Source organism: Zootoca vivipara, chromosome 3 (genome assembly GCF_965207765.1).
Source record: "Zootoca vivipara chromosome 3, rZooViv2.hap1.1, whole genome shotgun sequence".
Taxonomy (NCBI): Eukaryota; Metazoa; Chordata; class Lepidosauria; order Squamata; family Lacertidae; genus Zootoca; species Zootoca vivipara.
In genome coordinates this window covers 13186141-13206463 of record NC_142586.1, presented here as the reverse complement: position 1 = coordinate 13206463, position 20323 = coordinate 13186141, and the positions used below count along the sequence as shown (strand labels likewise).

Sequence of the window (20323 nt, the reverse complement as noted above, 5' to 3'; positions counted from 1 at the left end):
GGCAGATTAGCTCTGCTTAGATCCACCTTTTTTTTTTGCTGTTCTGTGACGAGCACCACTCAAAGGCCACTTTTCAGTCTCTACATACATATCGGGTTAGTGCCACCTAACAGAATGCACAAAAACATTAAGATGAAAGAAGCTACTGGCTCAGATAAGAGACAGACAAGGGCCCCAGATCTTAAGTTAAGTCTGGGTTTCACTGTAAATCATGCATTTTAAAGTCCTTAATGACCGATCAAAAGCTGTTTTCACAGACATTGAACAGAAGTACAATTCCATTACTTTATTTCCATATTGTCACAAACTTAAGGGTGGTAGCAGCAATGTTTTCTCCACCCTCTTTAAGTAAAGAGTCCCGTTGGTGGTAGGGATGGGAGAATATGTCCATTTTGGTTTCTCTCAGTTGCTCATTTTTCCATTCTTAAGCTCAACTCTCCAAAATCTCCACACCAGTTGATATTTTTAAAAAGTCCTCATGAAAATTAATCGGTGTTTTAGTGTGTTACCCTAATATTCACATTTTTGCAAAGCAATTTCCCCTTATGCAACGTGTTGTGTACGTATAATTTTTTTCACAAATATATGCATTTATATGCACAGTTTATGCTAGTACTGTATATGCATTTAGGTACACATTATTTTGCTGGAGGTAATCCCTTTTTCGAGGTAAACCCTGTGGGGCTTATTCCTAGGCAAGTGTGTATCAGATTGTGCTATTCATGTACAGTGGTACCTCGGGTTTTACGAACACGATCTGTTCCAGGACGCAGTTCGCAACCCAAAATGGTCGCAACCCAAAGTGCTATTTTGCGCATGTGCAAAGCGCAATTTCCGCGATTTCCACGCTTTGCGCATGCACAGAACGAGTGCGCGGTGAAAATACTTCCACGTTTGCGGAGTTCGTAACCCGAGGTGTTCGTAACCCGAGGTACGACTGTATATTTATTCTGAAGTCATTATTCTGAAGAAATTGCAACTACTGCTGGATTTTGTTTGCTCAATTGGAAGGCTTGTTGGCATCTCATCTTAACATGAATATAGTTGCAATGTAATTTTTTTATATCATACTCCTAAATATCAGAAGAATCTGAAATATATGAATAATTCTTCCCATGCTAAAAATGGAATTGTGATGCCCCCTTCGTTCAGTCCAATAGGTTGCAGGGACACTATCACTTCTTGGGAAGATATTGCCAGGTCAGGCAGCCCCCCCCCCTTCTTCCACCAACGTGTGCAGTGATAGACCTTTGTCACAGACTTTCTTAAGAGGCAACCCTTCTTTGTATCTGCTTTTATTTAATGGCCATTTCACAAAATTGTTTAAAATCAAATAAAACATGCAAGCTATTAGAAATGGGGGAAAATAAAGACTCAAGGGTGTGTTCGTTCCATATTTCATGAACATTTATTTACCATATGAAGCTAGGCAATTTGATACTGTTAATAATAATAATGATAACAACAACTTCAACAACCACCATACAAAAAATGTTTTGTAGTTCTGAACACTTAGCAAGGTGTTATATTCTGCTAATCTACAACACTAGTGAGCTGTTATTTTAATTAACTTTTTGGGGACGTGTATAGCCCATCTAATTATACATTTTGTCTTTGAACTACTTGGAAATTTTTTTTGTATACAATCGTTCTTTGTACTGTTTCTGGCGGGAGCTTGTCTTGACATATGCCTCCTTCCTCTTGAGCTTTAGACTGCATTTTGGTATTTTCTCTCCTCTCACACATCAATATAATACAATGGCCAAGGAACCAGGAGTAATTAAACTAAATCAGGCATGAGATTCTTCAATGGAAGCAATAGAGTCTTCAAAGCTATCACAGTTCCCAAAACTGACCTTTAAAAAAAGAGGGGGCATCAGTCCATGAAAACATATACTGAATTGTCCTAACTATTCCCAATATCAGCAAGTATTAATTATGTTTGGAAAAAGCTATCTTCCAATGGATTGAGGCAGAGAAGCAGTAGCCACATAGTACAATGTTACCTGTATGTTCCTCCTTGGATCTTTGGTCTAGCAGTATTAGACGTGTAAAATCAATGGTAGCAATCTTATGTGGTAATTCTCTTACTGTGTCAACACTGACTGCCTGGGATAAATTTGGAAAGCCCTTAACCATTCAGTCTTGCTACTTCCTTCCTTTATATGTAATCAAAATTCGGTCCCGGTCCCTGGAATGAAGTCCGGGCATGAAGCTTAACTATGCTTCATCTTTATTAAGGACTAGTGTAATTCAGCCCGTTAAGTAAACGCTTCTCCGAACCCCGTGACCTGTTCTTGCTGGATGCACACACATGCACACGCTCTCCCCCCCCGCCGCCAACGCTCAGTCCAGCCGGGAGCGGCGGTTGGCAGCCGCAGGGAAATGGTAGGTAGGGGGGTGGGGAGAGCACGTGTGTGTGCGCGTCCAGTCTCTGCGTCCAATCCCTGTGTCCGTGGGGCACATGTGCAGTAGTGCGGACACAGGGACACGGACTGGACACAGAGACACTTGCATATTATTATATAGGATCATCAAAATAGAAAAACTCTAAATGGCTTATCTAAGGACCCCTGGATGGTTAAGTCCAGTCAAAGGCGACTATGTGGTGTGGTGCTCATCTTGCTTTCAGGCTGAGGGAGCCAGCGTTTTTCCACAGACAGCTTTCCAGGTCATGTGGCCAGCATGATTAAACCACTTCTGGTGCAACAGGACACCATGATGGAAACCAGAGCGCATGGAAATGCCATTTACCTTCCCATCACAGCGGTACCAATTTATATACTTGCACTGGTGTGCTTTTGAACTGCTTGATACCGATAGCTCTTTAGTCATACTTGGGTTTCTTCTTCTTCTCCTTCTTCTCCTCCTCCTCCTCCTTCTTTTCTTGGAGTTCTACTTAAGATGCTGAGATCTCCCTCTTTTTTCCTCTGGGACTCTGCTTTGGTTCCAGTCCTGTTGGCACCAACTCCTTGCTATTAGAGGAGCGCACCCCAGAGATTGGCCATTGTTAAATGGTGTAAGCATTACTGTTTAAAGCACAAAACACTAGGAGGTTCTCCTGATAAGAGCTATTGAAACATGCAGGAATGGCACAAGGCCACAATTTCAATGAGAGCACAATTTCAATGAGATTTGCAAACGGTTGACTACCAGGTTGAGGCTGTTCAATGGGACTTACTTCCAGGTAATAATCATGCAGAGGATCAGGCTATAAAACTGTCCCATTGGATTTAGTGGAGTTGCTTTCTCCCAAGTACATATATGCAGAATTACAGCATTCGTCTCTGTGAGGTCCAAATCTGACTAACATTTCCATTGCTGTAATTATCTGGTAACGGTCTGTGTGATTGTCAGTATATAACTGACATGTTAGCACCAACGTCCTCCAGGGCATATTTTACAAAGAAAGGGTGAGATGTCAGCTTGAAACCCTGGTAAAATATGGTTGAAAAACTATGCTTGTCTGGTAGGAACTAAACAGTTTCTGTTTCATGTGTGCAGAATGATTCCTGCAAGGGAAGATCACACTGGCCGCAAATGGATATAAATGCCAGCTTTCAGTTTTTGTTTCTTTCATTTTTTCATTTTTCCAATCTTAATTCAGTTCTCAACATTTCCATGTCAGCTTGTGAATTGTGTTTTGAAGTCCTCATGAAAATTCATTTGCCTTTTAGTGCAAATTTCTCTTAAGGTATACACATTATTACAATTTTGCCTAATATACAGATTTCTGCAATGCAATTTCCACTAATATAATGCATCGTTGCACTTTATTTTAACTAATATATGCATTCTCATACACATTTACTCTAGCATTTGCATTTTGTACCTGTTGCTTGGCTGGAGAACAACACCGCAAAATTCAGAGAAGTGTGAATTTTGATGGTGGCTGTGTTTTGATTTGTGTGAATTAGGCAGATGTACTTTTGAATGTGAATTGAATCCCTCCTCCATCCCTACTTATAAATCATCCCTTAAAGAACGCATCTGCACCCTCTACCTTTTCAATCCACTGCCCTTATGTGTTTATGTATGTCTGCTAGCATAGCATTTCCCTCTCCTTTAATCAATGTGAACTGCTTTGGGAGATTATGATGGCCTGAAAAGTGGAGGAAGAAATACAGCAAATAAATAAATGTTGATGGCTTCAAGGCGCCTGCTCTCCCTCCATATGGCTCTATATATTTAAAATAGGACTTGGACTGGGCATCTCTTCAAATAGAGAATTCCTTCAAATGTAAGCCTGTCCTCTATCAACATGGGGCTATAGCTAGCTTTAGTCCTACTCTGAGAAAACCCATGGACACGATGAAATTAGATTTATTGATTTCAATGAGACTCCTCTGAGTATAACTTAGCTGCATATAACCGCTGACTATCTTAACTGCCAGTCATATTTTTTCCATCAAATTATCTCTGAGGCCTGTGGTACCCAGGGGAATTTGTAGCATTTAACTTCTTCCCTACTGCTATGCTGAGGAAAATAACTCCTCTGGAGCTGGTATTTGAATGGCGAGGAGAGAAGAATCCTTCATGGGTGATTCCTTGCCTGCCCCCCCCCCCAAAGGCAGGATCCTTCCCTTGCAAGACAGGCTCCAATGTGAAATGCACTTTGATCACCAGAGATTCAGCCTCTATGTAAACCATACATTTAATCACATAACTTCCTCCCAAAGAATCCCAGAAACTGTAGTTCACTAAGGGTGCTGGGAACTGTAGCTCTGTGAGGAGTAAATTCCAAGGATTCTTGGTGGGAAGTGGTGCGCTTGAAATACGCTTTCAACTTGTGATGTAGTGTACTTGGCTACTACCTCATGTATTTGAGGAAAAGTCAATTATTTGGGCTGTTCTGGAAAGAAATAGTTATAAGAAAGAACAAGAAAGCCTGGCTTACATGTGGTCTCAATTTCGCAGCTCCCCCCCTCTTGCTGCCCCAATTTTTTTCTCCTTTTTTGTGTGTGTATGTGCATTGGATAACCTCGACACTGCCCTTTGCAAAAAAAGGTCATCAGATAAACACCAACACTATGCTTTTCTCACAAACCCAACACCAACACTTGCCTTAGGGTACTTTAATATAGCATGGGAAGTTAAATTAGAAGCATATATTTGATAATAGCACCTTGATGTGGGAGCCTTCAAAAGGGTTCTGCCCTCATCGAGGGATTAAGGGCCTAGCTTAGCAATCAACAAAAGCCTCTATGGAAGAGTGAGACTAAAACCAGCATTTTCCCCTGCTCCAAGTTGGTTTTTTTAAAAATGCTCTCCAAATTTTCCTCAGTGATTTCCTCTGTGAGTTTGTTGGGGAATATACGCTGAATATTTAATGAAAAAATTAGCTGTGAAGATCTGACTGCAAGGTTTTCTACGAACAAGAGGCTTCTGTCTGTGCTGACTCCTGGATACTGTTATAATACTTTTCTGCTGATGTATTCCCCAATGCGCCTTTTAATATTTCTCTGCTTTTGTTTTTACTGCTCTTAAAAGCTGCCTTGGAAAATTCCCATGAAAAGCAGGGGAAAACAGGGGGGGAAGTAAAGTAAAAAGAAAGTTGTACAACAATGGTACTTCCCATCATATCTGACATGGGCATAACCCCATTTCTCAATTTCCTTTCCCATTGGTTAACCAATGTTGTGTGTCCATAAGGAGAAAAGAAATGGTTTGAGGGGGCAATGGAAGCTCATCAGTGAGGTATAATACACCCTCCAACATTTCTCTGATGAAGATAGGGACGTCCTATTCCATGATAATAGTAATAATAATTTTATCATTTCTACCCCGCCCATCTGACGTGGTTGCCTCAGCCACTCTGGGCAGCTTCCAACATATTTTGTTGTTTAGTCGTTTAGTCGTGTCCGACTCTTCGTGACCCCATGGACCATAGCACGCCAAGCACTCCTGTCTTGCACTGCCTCCCGCAGTTTGGTCAAACTCATGTTCGTAGCTTCGAGAACACTGTCCAACCATCTTGTCCTCTGTCGTCCCCTTCTCCTAGTGCCCTCAATCTTTCCCAACATCAGGGTCTTTTCCAAGGATTCTTCTCTTCTCATTAGGTGGCCAAAGTATTGGAGCCTCAGCTTCACGATCTGTCCTTCCAGGGAGCACTCAGGGCTGATTTCCTTAAGAATGGATAGGTTTGATCTTCTTGCAGTCCATGGGACTCTCAAGAGTCTCCTCCAGCACCACAATTCAAAAGCATCAATTCTTCGGCGATCAGCCTTCTTTATGGTCCAGCTCTCACTTCCATACATCACTATTGGGAAAACCATAGCTTTAACTATACGGACCTTTGTAGGCAAGGTGATGTCTCTGCTTTTTAAGATGCTGTCTAGGTTTGTCATTGCTTTTCTCCCAAGAAGCAGGCGTCTTTTAATTTCGTGACTGCTGTCACCATCTGCAGTGATCAAGGAGCCCAAGAAAGTAAAATCTCTCACTGCCTCCATTTCTTCCCCTTCTATTTGCCAGGAGGTGATGGGACCAGTGGCCATGATCTTGGTTTTTTTGATGTTGAGCTTCAGACCATATTTTGCGCTCTCCTCTTTCACCCTCATTAAAAGGTTCTTTAATTCCTCCTCGCTTTCTGCCATCAAGGTTGTGTCATCTGCATATCTGAGGTTGTTGATATTTCTTCCGGCAATCTTAATTCCGGCTTGGGATTCATCTAGTCCAGCCTTTCGCATGATGAATTCTGCATATAAGTTAAATAAGCAGGGAGACAATATACAACCTTGTCGTACTCCTTTCCCAATTTTGAACCAATCAGTTGTTCCATATCCAGTTCTAACTGTAGCTTCTTGTCCCACATAGAGATTTCTCAGGAGACAGATGAGGTGATCAGGCACTCCCATTTCTTTAAGAACTTGCCATAGTTTGCTGTGGTCGACACAGTCAAAGGCTTTTGCATAGTCAATGAAGCAGAAGTAGACGTTTTTCTGGAACTCTCTAGCTTTCTCCATAATCCAGCGCATGTTTGCTATTTGGTCTCTGGTTCCTCTGCCCTTTCGAAATCCAGCTTGCACTTCTGGGAGTTCTCGGTCCACATACTGCCTAAGCCTGCCTTGTAGAATTTTGAGCATAACCTTGCTAGCGTGTGAAATGAGCGCAATTGTGCGGTAGTTGGAGCATTCTTTGGCACTGCCCTTCTTTGGAATTGGGATGTAGACTGATCTTCTCCAGTCCTCTGGCCATTGCTGAGTTTTCCAAACTTGCTGGCATATTGGGTGTAGCACCTTAACAGCATCATCTTTTAAAATTTTAAATAGTTCAGCTGGAATATCATCACTTCCACTGGCCTTGTTATTAGCAGTGCTTTCTAAGGCCCATTTGACTTCACTCTCCAAGATGTCTGGCTCAAGGTCAGCAACCACACTACCTGGGGTGTACGAGACCTCCATATCTTTCTGGTATAATTCCTCTGTGTATTCTTGCCACCTCTTCTTGATGTCTTCTGCTTCTGTTAGGTCCTTACCACTTTTGTCCTTGATTATGGTAATCTTTGTACGAAATGTTCCTTTCATATCTCCAATTTTCTTGAACAGATCTCTGGTTTTCCCCATTCTATTGTTTTCCTCTATTTCTTTGCATTGATCATTTAAGAAGACCCTCTTGTCTCTCCTTGCTGCTTTTTGGAAATCTGCATTCAGTTTCCTGTATCTTTCCCTATCTCCCTTGCATTTTGCTTGCCTCCTCTCCTCCGCTATTTGTAAGGCCTCGTTGGACAGCCATTTTGCTTTCTTGCATTTCCTTTTCCTTGGGATGGTTTTCGTTGCTGCCTCCTGTATAATGTTACGAGCCTCCATCCATAGTTCTTCAGGCACTCTGTCCACCAAATCTAAATCCTTAAACCTGTTCCTCACTTCCACTGTGTATTCATAAGGGATTTGATTCAGATTATATCTTACTGGCCCAGTGGTTTTTCCTACTTTCTTCAGTTTAAGCTGGAATTTTGCTATAAGAAGCTGATGATCTGAGTTACAGTCAGCTCCAGGTCTTGTTTTTGCTGACTGTATAGAGCTTCTCCATCTTTGGCTGCAGAGAATATAATCAATCTGATTTCGATGCTGCCCATTTGGTGATATCCATGTGTAGAGTCGTCTCTTGTGTTGTTGGAAGAGAGTGTTTGTGATGACCAGCTTGTTCTCTTGACAGAACTCTATTAGCCTTTGCCCTGCTTCATTTTGAACTCCAAGGCCAAACTTGCCAGTTATTCCTTTTATCTCTTGATTCCCTACTTTAGCATTCCAATCCCCTGTAATGAGAAGAACATCCTTCTTTGGTGTCATTTCTAGAAGGTGTTGTAGGTCTTCATAGAATTGGTCAATTTCACTTTCTTCAGCACCGGTAGTTGGTGCATAAACTTGGATTACTGTGATGTTAAAAGGTCTGCCTTGGATTCGTATCGAGATCATTCTGTCATTTTTGAGATTGCATCCCAATACAGCTTTTGCCACTCTTTTGTTGACTATGAGGGCCACTCCATTTCTTCTACAGGATTCTTGCCCACAGTAGTAGATATGATAGTCACCCGAACTGAATTCGCCCATTCCCTTCCATTTTAGTTCACTGATGCCCAGGATGTCGATATTTATTCTTGTCATCTCATTTTTGACCACATCCAGCTTACCTCCATCCATGGTTCTTACATTCCAGGTTCCTATGCAATATTTTTCTTTACAGCATCGGACTTTCCTTTCGCTTCCAGGCATATCCGCAACTGAGCGTCCTTTCGGCTTTGGCCCAGCCGCTTCATCAGCTCTGAATCTACTTGTACTTGTCCTCCGCTCTTCCTCAGTAGCATGTTGGACGCCTTCCGACCTGAGGGGCTCATCTTCCAGCGTCATAACTTTTATATGCCTGTTGTCTTTGTCCATGGAGTTTTCTTGGCAGGGATACTGGAGTGGCTTGCCAGTTCCTTCTCCAGGTGGATCACGTTTAGTCAAAACTCTCCACTATGACCTGTCCATCTTGGGTGGCCCTGCATGGCATAGCTCATAGCTTCTCCGAGTTATTCAAGCCCCTTCGCCACGACAAGGCATTGATCCATGAAGGGGTCCAACATATATAAAATATATATATATAAAAACATATATAAAAACACAATAAAACATTTTTAAAACCTTCCCTATACAGGGCTGCCTTCAGACGTCTTCTAAAGGTTCTTTAGTTCCTTACCTCCTTGGCTTGGTGCTTGCATAACTCCATACCTTCCAACATTTCTCAGATGAAAATAGGGACATCCTAAGAGAAATCGGGATATTCCAGGATCAAATCAGAAACCGGGATGGCTTCTCTAAGTCTGGGACTGTCTCTGGAAAATAGGGACACTTGGCGGGTCTGGTATCTTCCTGGGCTGTGATGGGACACCATTACTTAGGAAGCCCTATCTCCCATTCCCACACAATGAGCAACACTTGTGAGGGGTGGGGATGGATAAAAAAAGAAGAAGCTTCATGCTGGTCATCACCTGAAGGAAAGAGACCAGTCTTTGTGACCTCATGCTGCTACTGCCAGCCTGAAGGAAGGAGGTTGACCATTGTGACCTCATGCCAATGCTGCCCACTTGAAGGAGGGAGACTGGCTATTGTGACCCCACACTGATGTTGCCAGGATAAAGGAGAGCAAGCAGCCATTGTGACATATGCTGATGATGGCTGCCTAAAGGGGAGAGCAACTGATAATTGTGACCTCATGGTGATCCTGCCTGTTTGACTGACCCATGTCTCCTTTTGCTGATGTTGTCCCCTCCGTCCAAAGTCACTTTGATGTATTGCTAACCACTTTTTATAAGGAAGGCACTCTTTGCATCCTGGAGCAAACGGGGGGTGATTAACCTCCTAGCTAACCTTCCCATCCTCTGAAACACAAGTGTCACATCTCATCTGCCAGGTAGGTAAGGCCACACAATCCATCAAGGCTTTCCAGAGGATGAGATGACTGACCTCTAACATCTGCTCGCTGCCAACAAAAGCATCTTTCTGCATTATGTCCACCTCTGTCTGCTGCCAGTCATTTCTCTAGCAAGCTGGGAGACAGTGAAGAGTCAGCAGACGTCACCCAACATTTGGAAATGAGAAAGCTCCCCAGAGAGGCAGCCAGAAAGACTATAGCTCTTCCCATAAAGAAGAATCAATAAGCAAAGCTAAGTAATAACTGCCTCGCGGCAAACTAACATCCATACAATAATGAAAATGTTACCTGTAGCACTCCAAGAAACCAGAACTCATCCTCTAGAATTCATGATTGCGGAGATCCAGGTTTAAGCATACAGATCAGTTGTCACCATGTCCCACTTGATCACCTTAAACTTAATCAAAACAACAATTAGAATTGTGAGCAGAAGCTGCATTGCACTTTTACATGCCACAAAATTAGTCCAGGGGATTTTGTGCATTGGTCTTGCCAGCAGAAGCCCTGCACAAGGACATCTGCTTGCAAAAGAGGGTTCCCCCCCCCGTCCTCTGCCTTATGCACCCCCTTAAAACAGCACATGGGGAGAGGAGTGGTGGAACTATTAGAAGAGTGCTGTGTTGGATTCCTCCCACTATGTATATGGGTAAAAGTGGTACAGTACTAACAATGAAACATCACTGGCAACAAAAGAATTCAAAACCAAATCCAGGAGTTTCATCTTCAACTTCTGAGAAATTTCAAGGGAATCCAGTTTTTTAAAAATGTGATCCACAAAGTCTCTAGGTGCTTTTTTTTAAAAAGACATATAAATTTTCAGTGTTTTCAAAGCAAATGGATGTAGATTTTATCAACACTGAGTGCCCCTTGAACATTGCTTTGAAGTTGCCACCTTACTGCTGTAAAACAGTGATTATAAACTTGCAGCATGATAGGTGGATTTGAACTACAGTTCCCATCATCCCTGACCATCGGCCACACTACCTGGAGCTGTAAAACACCTTTCCTCCTGAATGAATTGCAGGCAGTCCATTTTCTGGAAGCACTGACTTTTGTAGGCTTGGTTTGATTGATACCATGTGTGACGTTGACCTGTGATAGTGCTGGAGGTGAAACAGTTAAACGGGTTACCCAATAAGAACCCAGGGGGTTGGAGTCAGAGGGGCTATAAAACTAGCTCTGGGGAGGGGGAGGGGTTCAGTTAGTTCAGTTGGTTCAGAGTTCATTCAGTTGGGATTGGAGTGGGAGTTGAATTGCGGGGGAGTCTTTGGGTAGGTTGAGTTAGTGTAGCGGAATATAAGCTGAGTCAGCAACAGTTAGTTGCTAGGAAGTTGAGTAGATAACTGAAGGGTGGAACTAGATGCAGGAAGGGGGTTGGTTTAGGGAGTGTTAGCAGGTATAGGATCCTGGGACCCAGGTGGCACTGTGGTTAAACCACTGAGCCTAGGGCTTGCTGATCAGAAGGTTGGCGGTTCGAATCCCTGTGACGGGGTGAGCTCCTGTTGCTTGGTCCCAGCTCCTGCCAACCTAGCAGTTCGAAAGCACGTCAAAATGCAAGTAGATAAATAGGAACTGCTACAGCGGGAAGGTAAACGGTGCAGCTCTGGTTTGCCAGAAGTGGCTTAGTCATGCTGGCCACATGACCTGGAAGCTATACGCCGGCTCCCTCGGTCAATAATGCAAGATGAGGGTGCAACCCCAGAGTCGGTCACGACTGGAACTAATGGTTAGGGGTCCCTTTACCTTTAGCAGGTATAGGAAGGTATAGACCGGTATAGGCACCAAGTGTTTATAATTGACTGAAGACCATTTATGAAACCATGCGCTTGTTAACTGCAATAAATAAACAGAAGTTTTATGTTCCAATTTAACCCTGATTGGTCTTAGTATTTTACCAAGTGGAGCCTGGTTGGTGGCAGCAGGAAATAAAGTGGTGGCACAGGGATCAATAGACCGTGAAACATCCTGGGACCCTGTGTGATCGCCACACCATGTATTAAATTCATTCAAGTTTTCACCCCACCCTCAAAATACAATACAACACTTTAAAAATGGATACAGTCCATTCTCCCACAAGGGTCTGCCATCACATTCCCCCACATCATTCTGCTGCATGGATATATCTAGGCTTGTTCAGTTGGCTTTGATCCCCTTAGAATGCTGTGCTACTCTTTGCAAGACAATAAACAGGCTACGTACTTAACGGGAAAGTTATTGTCCAAGGATGGATCCTTATGCAGTGAAAACAGAAACATCCATGAACAAGAGGAAGGTAACAACAGGATTGAGGCAACCCCAAAGTTTGCAAAAGTGCAAACTTGGAGGGAGGGGACCCAAGGGAGGGAACCCCCAGAATGACCCAATGTTCAGGGGTCATGAAAAGCTAACCACTTTTTTTTAATGTATCAGATTTTTTTACTTTACAGCAGATGAAACAATAATTATGAATGTCAACCATTGGTTAGTGGTCATTATTTCTCTTGTTTCCACCAAATAGTAAATATAGCATGCAATGAATTGTGCATTTATTTATTTTTACAGTTTTTAGAGGGGCTACCTTTCACCTCATTTTATTAAGAACTTAGAGGGGAGGTGGGGTGGGAAGGAAACAGCCATAAATGTACATTCTCCCCCAGGTATCCATGCAAAGAGAAAGAAATCACTTCCAGATGCCTCCATGGGACATAGTAGCTTAACAGTTCTTTAGGTGTCACTTAAAAGTTTTTATCACTTGCCGGAGGGTACGCTGCAAAATTCCTAAAAGGCAATTATAGCAGTAAGATATGTAATAAATGTCTCTTGGGTGTATAAAGATGGTGTGAGAAACAAGCGTCCAGAAAATCAAAGGACAGTCTTTGTACTGCACCTTTTAAATACCACTCTGCAACTTCCTCATCTTGACTGCATTCACTTTGGGAGATATACACGTGACTCCTCTTTTATTTAGCTTGTTTGGAATTATTCTAACACATCTTCTCTCCCCCTCCTCTGCTTACCAGTTTTAAAACTCATGTAAATGCTGGCCAGGAAGGTAAAGGTAAAGGACCCCTGGACAGTTAAGTCCAGTCAAAGGCGACTATGGGGTTGTGGCGCTCATCTCACTTCAGGCCGAGGGAGCTAACTGCCCCCCCTCCCTGAGCTAGTTTTATAGTCCGTCTGACTCTATGTGAAAAGGATCTAGGAGTCTTGGTAGACCACAAATTTGACATGAGTCAACAGTGTGATGCAGCAGCTAAAAAAGCCAATGCAATTCTGGGCTGCATCAATAGGAGTATAGCATCTAGATCAAGGGAAGTAATAGTAGCACTGTATTCTGCTCTGGTCAGACCTCACCTGGAGTACTGTGTCCAGTTCTGAGCACCACAGTTTAAGAAGGATACTGACAAGCTGGAACGTGTCCAGAAGAGGGCAACCAAAATGGTCAAAGGCCTGGAAACGATGCCTTATGAGGAAAGGCTTAGGGAGCTGGGTATGTTTAGCCTGGAGAAGAGAAGGTTAAGAGGTGATATGATAGCCATGTTCAAATATATAAAAGGATGTCATATAGAGGAGGGAGAAAGGTTGTTTTCTGCTGCTCCAGAGAACCAGACACGGAGCAATGGATTCAAGCTACAAGAAAGAAGATTCCACCTAAACATTAGGAAGAACTTCCTGACAGTGAGAGCTGTTCGGCAGTGGAATTTGCTACCAAGGAGTGTGGTGGGGTCTCCTTCTTTGGAGGTCTTTAAGCAGAGGCTTGACAGGTATATGTCAAGAATGCTTTGATGGTGTCTCCTGCTAGGCAGGGGGTTGGACTGGATGGCCCTTGTGGTCTCTTCCAACTCTGATTCTATGAAAATGAACAGGCATGTAGGTCACCTGGTCATGGTCTTCCCGCACTAGGGATGTTCTGTTTTTCTCTTTGAAGTATACCAGTTATTTATAATTTTGTATCTGCTGTCGACCACAGCAAACTATGGCAAGTTCTTAAAGAAATGGGAGTGCCTGATCACCTCATCTGTCTCCTGAGAAATCTCTATGTGGGACAAGAAGCTACAGTTAGAACTGGATATGGAACTGATTGGTTCAAAATTGGGAAAGGCTGTATATTGTCTCTCTGCTTATTTAACTTATATGCAGAATTCATCATGTGAAAGCCTGGGCTGGATGAATCCCAAACTGGAATTAAGATTACCAGAAGAAATATCAACAACCTCAGATATGCAGATGACACAACCTTGGTGGCAGAAAGTGAGGAGGAATTAAAGAACCTTTTAATGAGGGTGAAAGAGGAGAGCGCAAAATATGGTCTGAAGCTCAACATCAAAAAAACCAAGATCATGGCCACTGGTCCCATCACCTCCTGGCAAATAGAAGGGGAAGAAATGAAGGCAGTGAGAGATTTTACTTTCTTGGGATCCCTGATCACTGCAGATGGTGACAGCAGTCACGAAATTAAAAGACGCTTGCTTCTTGGGAGAAAAGCAATGACAAACCTAGACAGCAGCTTAAAAAGCAGAGGCATCACCTTGCTGACAGACGTCTGTACAGTATAGTTAAAGCTTTGGTTTTCCCAGTGGTGATGTATGGAAGTGAGAGTTGGACCATAAAGAAGGCTGATCGCCGAAGAATTGATGCTTTTGAATTATGGTGCTGGAGGGGACACTTGAGAGTCCCATGGACTGCAAGAAGATCAAACCTATCCATTCTTAAGGAAATCAGCCCTGAGTGCTCTCTGGAAGGACAGATCGTGAAGCTGAGGCTCCAATACTTTGGCCACCTCATGAGAAGAGAAGACTCCCTGGAAAAGACTCTGATGTTGGGAAAGATATAGGGCACAAGGAGAAGGGGATGACAAAGGACGAGATGGTTGGACAGTGTTTGACCTACCAACATGAGTTTGACCAAGCTGCGGGAGGCAGTGCAAGACAGGAGTGCCTGGCGTGCTCTGGTCCATGGGGCCACAAAGAGTTGGACACGACTAAACAACAACAACATATAAATTAGCATATGCTAATTATATGCAAATCGGTGGCCTCTTTTGACATCTCTGCTGGTGACACAAATGCAGCCATTGAATGCTGCCTAGTTAACCCTCAGCCCTTTGCTGCTTTTCAACCCTCACTTCTTAAATGAAAAGCAAGAAGCAGGGCAAGGGAGACAGCATCCTTATCTCCAGAGTTTGAAAGGAGATCATGCAAGTTCATTTATCAGCTCTGTTTTATGGGTGGATATAATGAAGCTGAACGAAAGCTGTTTACAGAGTGATCAGAAAGATAAATGGGTTGATGGAAGAGCTCTTAAATACCCGGATCCATCATTGCACCACATAAAGCATGAACTGTCTTACATGAAAAAGACGAACAGAGCAAAGGTCTTAAGATGTTTCGCTCCTTGAAAGGAGCAGTAATGATTTTGGACATATTTTCCATTATGAGCTTATAATATTTAACTGTTGTTGAAAACCAAAGGTCTGTATTGCTGCATAAAACTGCTAACTGAATCAAGATGGCTCAGTTTTAATAACTACAACATTTCAGCTGACTCCCCAAAGTAATCCCAGCCCGTGGGAGAGATGGGACCATAATTTCCACCCACTGGGCAAATTTATGAATAAACAGATCAGCTTCACAAACTCATAATAAACAAGTGAGTCTTCCTTGATGGTCTAAAGCCTTAAGAATAAAAAAGAAAACAAAAACAAAAACTCACAGAATGATTTGAGGTTGGGGGAGAAGCAGGTTATATCCTAATCACCAGGAGGAAAAAGACTGGAGACTGGGAGCGGCTGCCGGGACCATATAACACCAGTCCTCAAGGATCTACACTGGCTCCCAGCATATTTCTGGGCACAATTCAAAGAGTTGATGCTGAACTTTAAAGCCTGAAGGAGTTTCTCCACACCTGTTCTTCAGCCTGGACACTGAGGTCCAGCTCCGAGGGCCTTCTGGCGGTTCCCTCACTGCGAGAAGTGAAGTTACAGGGAACCAGGCAGAGGGCCTTCCTAGCAGTGGTGCCTACCCTGTGGAACGCCCTCCCACCTGATGTCAACTATACTGCCGGAGACTCCCTTAGTAGCCTGGGCAAAGTGGGCAAGTGCCTCTTTTGTGAGAGAGATTGTCTGGTTGCTCTCTTCCTCAGGTAGCTTGTCTGGTAGCTGGATCTTCCTCAGGTCTTCTTAATGCCTTTTAGAATGCTATTTAATTTTTCTGTTCACCACCATAGTTTTTTTTAATGATTCTTTTTTTATTAACGAATTGGCAGCTTGGAAATGCTTTTATAAATGACTAGGAAAGGGATGTGGAATCTCGGGTCTGGGGTCCCTTCACATGTGGCCCTCCAGACCTTTATCTGGCCCCTGAGACTCTCCCCTTCCTCAGCCCCTCTCCTTACCAGCTCCTTAATACCCTCCTTGAACATTTTTGCCTAGCTGGACTGTCTCCTTGAACTCTGATCATAGAATCATAGAATTGTAGAGCTGGAAGGGATCCTGTGGACCATCTTCTAGCCCAACCCCCTGAGAGGGAGAAATAGGCAGCTGTCCCATACAGGGATCGAACCTGCAACCTTGGTGTTATCAGCACCATGCTCTAACCAACTGAGCTACCTGTGATGCCTCTTGTTTTCCTGGATGGAAGACATGAGAGGAATGTATGGGTTTTTGTAGGGTTCTCAAGCGCTTTTGCTTCTGGCCCCTGAATGGTTATCTCCCCAGAGCGAGAGATGTGAATTAAGGCTCTGCCAGTTTTCAGCTCTGGAGATGTGATGTGCGAGTGGCAGGCATTGGCTGTATCAGAGGGTTTTTAAAGCTGTGCCTCCAGCTATTCTCAATCTGTATATTTGGGAATCAATTAAATACTGCATTAAAAGACACCACAAGCCCCTTGTGGCCTCCTTCCAAAGGAAACCTGGGGAAGTGCTTTGCCCCAGGACTTTTAACTGCCTGGAGAAGTGAGGAGGGCACAACAGTATTTTATAGCTAGACCTGGCAGTATAGCACATGTGCATATTATTAGGTAGCAGTGACAAATGTCCTTTAAATACTTGTTTTATGTCCCTGGGATTGAGCACCGGTGCTTCCAAAAACTCTGGAGGCCCAAGTCACTTGCTGTTGTGCGGTTGTGACAGCAGCACAGAGTTCCACTGGTGTGTCCTTGATATCAGCATCCTTAAATATTACACTCTTGTCCCGAGACGCGGAAATGGCGGCTTCTGGGGCAGCAGGAGCCGAAGAGGGACGCGGGAGTCATGGCGCCGGCGGGACTGAAGGCAATAGTGGGCGAGAAGATCTTGAACGATGTCATCCGCAGCATGAAGAAGGAGGGAGAATGGAAAGTACTTGTTATGGATCATCCAAGCACCCGCATTCTCTCATCTTGTTTTAAGATGTCAGACCTTTTGGCTGAAGGAATCACAATTATTGAAGACATTAACAAGCACAGAGAGCCCCTCCCCAGCCTGGAAGCAATCTACTTGATCAGCCCCATTGAGACGTCTGTGCATGCTCTGATAAATGACTTCAAAGCCACTCCCACCTTCACATACAAGGCTGCCCACATCTTCTTCACTGACACCTGCCCCGAGAGCCTCTTCAATGAGCTTGGCAAGTCGCGAATCACCAAAGCCATCAAAACACTCAAGGAAATAAATGTTGCCTTCCTTCCCTATGAATCACAGGTGTACACCCTGGACACCCCCCAGAGCATCCACTATCTCTTTAGCCCTTACTGCAGAGAGGATAAGAACAATCACTTAGAAAGGATGGCAGAGCAAATTGCCACGTTATGTGATACCCTCTAGGAGTACCCTTCAATTCGCTACAGGAATGGCTCTGCAGAATGCTGCCTGTTGGCCCATGCAGTGTTGGCAAAACTGAATGCCTTCAAAGTGGACAACCCCACCATGGGAGAGGGTCCTGACTAATCTCGCTCTCAGCTTTTGATTGTAGACCGGAGCTGTGACCTGGTATCTTCGTTTCTCCATGAACTCACCTTGCAGGCCATGGCCTATGACCTGTTCAGCATTGAGAATGATACGTATAGGTATGAATCCACAGGCATCAGCGACTCACGAGAAAAAGTGGTACTGCTGGATGAGGACAATGACCTGTGGGTGGATCTGTGCCATATGCACATTGCCGACGTCTCCAAGAAAGTGACTGAGCTCCTGCGGACCTTCTCTGAGAGCAAGAGACTCACCACAGACAAGGCCAACCTTAAAGACCTGTCTCAGATCCTGAAGAAGATGCCCCAGTACCAGAAAGAACTGCACTCTTGTCCCGGGTCTCCTGCTGCCAGTCAACTGCCTCACCCCGTTGGCTCCTCCTGTTTGTGCATAAGAAATACCAGCAGAAGCCAGGGGCGGAGGAAGGGCTGTGTGGTGGGGGGCAGAACCCCAGGTGTCACCACTGAGGTGGATGACAAAATGCCGGGCGGCACTCATCGCGGGGCCTGCAGTGCGCCCAAGCCACGCATGTCTCCTGGGAGTGATGCGGTGGCTTGGGCGGCCGCAGGCTCCGCGCTGCCCCAAACAGTCTGCCCGCTGCCTCCCCCTCAGCTGAGTGGGAGGAGGCAGGCAGACTCCTCAGGTGCCCCATGGAGCATCCTGCCCTGGCTGGTCCCACCCCCGCGGGCAGCTGGTCCCACCCCTGGCGCCTGATCAGCTCGCTCCATTGCCGGCAGGAGCTAAGCAACTGGCTGTTTGAAAGACAGGGAGGAGTGTGCCTCCCTAGGTGACATGCACTCTCAAAAACTAAAAGTCCTTGACTTATGGCTGGGGGAGGAATCCAGGGAGCCATGATTCCAAAGTGGATGCACCTGGCCTGAGCTGCCCGGACCAATGTGAGCATCAGGGGAAGAGTTTGCTCCAGAACCCCAGCATTGCCAGATTCTCTTATTGTCTTGGTGATGCAAGCCAAACTGGCACTCCCATGCAGGATCAGATCCTGAATAATAGATGTTTTTCCACATACCATTAAGGGATTTAGCAACACTGCCTCAAACGAACTGGCTTTATGTACCTTAGAAGACTGAAAAGTGAGTATTTCTGGCCTTGTTTTGTTTTCATTCCAGCCACTCTGCATATCACACTTTGGCAATCTTCCTATCATCACGGCTTCAAAGGTGGAACGGTAGCGTTTCCCTCCCTGTAATGCAGAAGAAACTAAAGCCAAGGTTCTTGAGTTGATAAAAAGCTGGCGCATTAATAACAAGTGATAGATTTGGCAAATCTTTCCACGTCATTCTAAAATGTGCCAATCCCAACATTTCTGCTGCTAAGGAAGGGAAGCAGTTTCAGGCGGATGCTGAAAACTTGGCAATTTCATCATCTCAAAAAAAATTATCATTTGCTTTCTACTGGTGCCTTGATTGCCTAGTAGTGTCTGACCACTAGGTAGCCAACCTGGGTTTGGGCAAGATCCGATCAGAGTTGAAAACGTTTAGAAGTCTCATTGCTTTCAATGCAAAATATTTAAATATGCTCAACCATCCTGTTGAGATCCATTTAAACTTGCTTTGTTTTGGCTGGGTCATGACTGCTGATACAAATACACATCGATATAACGAAAATAATGACAGTTCTCTCCGTAAGCTCATTGGGCTAAGGAAGGAGCCTAATCACACACACTGTGTTTTGTTCGCTTTGTATGTTGCAGGTTAGAATAAGGTTACCAGATGTCCCCGTTTCCTGGGGACAGTCCCCGGATTCACAAATCAGTCCCCTGACAAAATCCATCTATTTAATAGGAAGTTGAAAAGTGTCCCCAGATTCACTGGAAAAAACTCTGGCAACCTTAGGTTAGACAGGAGAGAAGCTCAGCTGGTAGGAGCGGGGCCTTTACAGCAGTGGCAGACTTTGGGATCTCAAATTTCAGTGGCACCCTGTGTTAAAATTTGGTGCCCCCTGTCTCTCACGCTCCATTCTACAGCATTGTGGTGGCGGCCCCGGCAATGCGGCACCCAGTGAGACTTCACGAGTCGTGCCACCCTAAAACCGCCTCTCCTCACAGCAACTTGTGGAACGATCTGCAAGACTGCGGTTTTCTGCCTGCTTTGAGGAAGGGTTGCAAGATGTTCCTGTTCTAGCCGGCTTTTGGCTTGTATGATTGAGGGCTACGCCCAGGAATGGGTGAGCTGCGAGTTAATGGATGCTGTTATCTTTCGTCGTTCCACGTAGGCTTTGTTTTCGTCGGTGCTGGAGGTTTTGCTTTGCCGGTTGTGTGTTTTATCTACTGTCTGCTTTGAGCTTGTGGGAAGAGCCCGGCAAACGTGTCTCAAACACACGGCTGAGACCGGCAAGAGTGTGAAAGCCACGCACAGGGCTTACGTGTCGCAATTCACGGCTAAAATGAAGCTGTGCAAGCTTTCATGATGAGGATGGATGTGATGCCTGTCGTTGCAAAAAATAAAATAAAATAGCAGGCATCTGGGAT

At 44.4% G+C, this 20323-nt stretch overlaps 1 long non-coding RNA gene and 1 pseudogene across 1 annotated transcript in view; one reads left to right on the top strand and one right to left on the bottom strand.

The window, feature by feature from the left end:
• The window catches only part of LOC148686166 (uncharacterized), a 202510-nt gene that overhangs the window by 90452 nt on the left and 91735 nt on the right, over positions 1-20323 (bottom strand). The gene's annotated exons all lie outside the window — the stretch shown is intronic.
• On the top strand, positions 17090-19857 carry LOC148686167 (syntaxin-binding protein 2 pseudogene; annotated as a pseudogene).